Raw genomic sequence first — 3,627 nt, forward strand, 5'->3', positions numbered from 1 at the left:
GTAACCTCATTCATGGTGACAAGCCCCAAAGGAAAAGGGTGAAAATGCATCTGAGAAAATGTGGCTACATTGCGACAGTCTATTCACTGAGAGTGAGCTGACATGGCATGAACAGTGAGGTTGTAGCAAAGGACTCTGAGACTAGTCTTTGGTCTACAGAATTAATATGTTTAAGTTTCACTGTGAACATAAAAAAACACTAATCTTGATGGTTTGATCTTTGTTTGACTTAGACATTTCTCCAGCATAAACAAGTTTAGGCATTCACAGTGAGAGAAAAATTACTTATTTTGGAAGGAATTTTTGCTTTGTACCACAAACACAAATAGAGAAAACAACTTTGTTGCTTCCAGACAAATTCAATGTTTAAAAAACATGAACAAATGTGGCTGTGTGTGAATCTGTTGCTCGCACCAAAGAGGCACCTTCCTTTTAATTCCCTGAAAGAACTCCAGAGCCCAAGGTCTTCTGTCTGCAGGAGAGAAATCTGAATTGGGGGTCACTGACTTGAAACTCATTCCAAAACGGAGCGCTGAAAGATAATCCAGCGGAGAGTTTTTCACTTCTGAGCCTCCTGGTATGAAAACACAGAGTAATTACTCTACAATGCTTCCCTCCTTTGTTCTCACCTACAAACTCACACGTCTCACATCCCCCAGGACCCCACGCTTGCTTTCCCAGGCTACCATGGCAACAACAAAAACCACTGGATTGGATATCATGTTTTGTAAAAACCACATTGATCATACAACTTTTCTTAAAACATAAGGTAATGGTCCCAAAAATATAGTAAGGTGTTAGTTGGTTGTAAAAACAGGTTATGTACAAGGGCCTTCTTTGTGAAACCCACATGGAAACATGATTTTCATTGAGTTTCTGCAAAGTGGATTCTAGGATGGGCTGAGAGCGAGAAGTTTCACTTCACATGGAAAGGGTTGTCTACCTAATATCTTATATTCTTTGATCAATGAGACATTACCAATTGCGCTGCCTGGGGAAGTCATTTTCTTTGAAACAGTATGTTGAATGCAGGGAACATTGTGCACTATGCATTTTGCAATGTATTACTGATATGCCATTTTCAAGGCGCAGGGAGGGAACCATTGACTGTTCAGCAGTGTGCGTTTTGTTCGCTTCTAAATGGGCCTTTACATCTAACTGTGGAGAATCAGAAAAACAGATTGCATCTCTGGTTTCTCTGCATCTATTTGAAATCAAACGGGAGTTTCAATGTTATTGCACTATATATACTGAACAAAAATATAAACACAACATGTAAAGTGTTGGTCCCATGTTTCATGAGCTGAAAAAAAAGATCCCAGAAATGTTCCAGAAGCACAAAAAGCTTATTTCTCTAAAATGTTGTGCACAAATTTGTTTACATCCTTGTTAGTGAGCATTTCTCCTTTGCCAAGATAATCCATCCACCTGACAGGTGTGGCATATCAAGAAGCTGATTAAACAGCATGATCATTACACAGGTGCACCTTATACAATAAAAGGCCACTCTAATATGTGCAGATTTTTCACACAACACAATGCCAAAGTTGTCTCAGGTTTTGAGGGAGCATGCAATTGGCATGCTGACTGCAGGAATGTCCACCAAAGCTGTTGCCAGAGAATTGAATGATCATTTCTCTACCAAAAGCCACTTCCAACGTCGTTTTAGAGAATTTGGCAGTACGTCCAACCGGCCTTACAACCGCAGACCATGTGTAACCACGCCAGCCCAGGACCTCCACATCTAGCTTCTTCACCTGAGGGATTGTCTGAGACGAGGCACCCGGACAGCTGATAAAACTGAGGAGTATTTATGTCTGTAATAAAGCACTTTTGTGGGAGAAAACTAATTCTGACTGGCTGGTCCTGGCTCCCCAGTGGCCCAAGCCCACCCATGGCTGCGCCCCTGCCCATTCATGTGAAATCCATAGATTAGGGCCTAATGAATTTGTTGAAATTGTTTCATGTTGCGTTTATATTTTTAATCATGGAGGATTACAACGTAATAACACAGAAGTATGAGTGCTTTCTGTACAAAAGAGGTCTGTTGTTTTTAAATGTTCTTGTGTTAGAATCAATATTATTGTTTTTGCCAATCTGTACCTGAACTCTGAGTCAAAACAATGACAGGCTTTAAAATGTGTAAATTGACAATGCTCAGATTTGGATGAAATATGATTTTTGTTTTATTTTGCTTTTATTGATGTCCTTGCTGTCTTATTGGAGTATGGAGTATCTGAGCTGTGACCCATAATCCATCGCTGCTCCGGACCGCCCTCCGATGGGACACAGGACAAACGGGCGACTCAAACCCCTCGGAGAGAGGAAACCTCCCAAAAACGATTAATCAGCTGGGCCAATCTTGGTCGCAGCCGGGATGATATCTGGCCACTGTTGTTTGTAGGGCTCCATGTAGACGTGGTGTAATGGAAACAAATGAAGAAATATGAGCGTCGAGACAAATCCATATTAGTCTCTGTCTCGGCTCTGGTGAGGCAGTGGCTCCCTTGATGTGCCTAATCAATCTTGGGAGAGAAGCCGACATCATCAGTGCCAATCCCTCCCTTGACAAAATTGCCATGCCATTCACGATTAGTTGCATGCAAACATTTCAGACCCCCATTTCCCTCCTCTCCCGTGTCTCTCCTTTCATTGCTTTTCCCATCCCCTCTTCTTTGTCACTGTCCACTCCCCTTTTTATGACCAAAAAACGTAAATGACACAATATTATCATGTTTTTGTATTATTTTAGTAACAGTGTCTGTCCTACTTGGCTGTTTATCATATCTGTTGTTATCTGCTAGTCCAGTCATGGTGAGAGATTAAGTTGTTCAGATGGAGTCCTTTGACTAAGGGCTCTATTCAATCCGTATCGCTGAAGCGTTTCCGATTGAGCCGACATATGCAGCGTTTACCGTGAATGCCGTCTCAGCCAACGCGGGAACATTACCTTAAAATTTCTAGCGAGCTGTAATGCTGAATTTCTGTGATACAGATTGAATAGAGCCCTAAGGTTGATCCCTGCTACAGCTCCTGCAGTGCACTGACCTTTTCCCAGTGTGTGTGTGTGTCTACGTGTGTGTGGGTGTGTGAGTGTGTGTGTGTGCAGGCAGAGAGGCCTGATGATGAAGTGCTGGTATTGATCATAACCATCTCCTATCCTGCTGTAATGTCATTAGCCAGTATCCCTGCTCCTAGCGGCTCCTCGCTACAGGGTGACCTACATTAACATCATCCTGCTCTTTATCATTCCTCATCTCATTGGAGGGATAGGCCTACACACTGGCAGAGAGGGGCTTTGAGCGATGACAATGGAATGGTGAAGCTCTAAACACTTTGCAGTTATAGAAATGTGCTTTATCAAACGTTCACTGGGTCGTTGTTGTAAAGTACCTACCCGGTCAAATGAATAGTAATATGTAGATAACAATGGTCATCAAATTATTTTGATGTCTTGATGGACAGTATTAATGGTTGTTACAGGGCTTTCAGGATTCAATCAAAGCTGCCTTAGCAATGTTTATGAAGTATCTTTGTTTACAAACTACTGCTTGTGCACACATGTACTGTATCTTACACTGAAAACTATCAACATCTGCCTGCTAGGTGAATCTACAGTATTTGAGT

This window comes from Coregonus lavaretus, assembly GCF_964263955.1.
Source record: "Coregonus lavaretus genome assembly, chromosome: 32".
In the NCBI taxonomy this organism is placed as follows: domain Eukaryota; kingdom Metazoa; phylum Chordata; class Actinopteri; order Salmoniformes; family Salmonidae; genus Coregonus; species Coregonus lavaretus.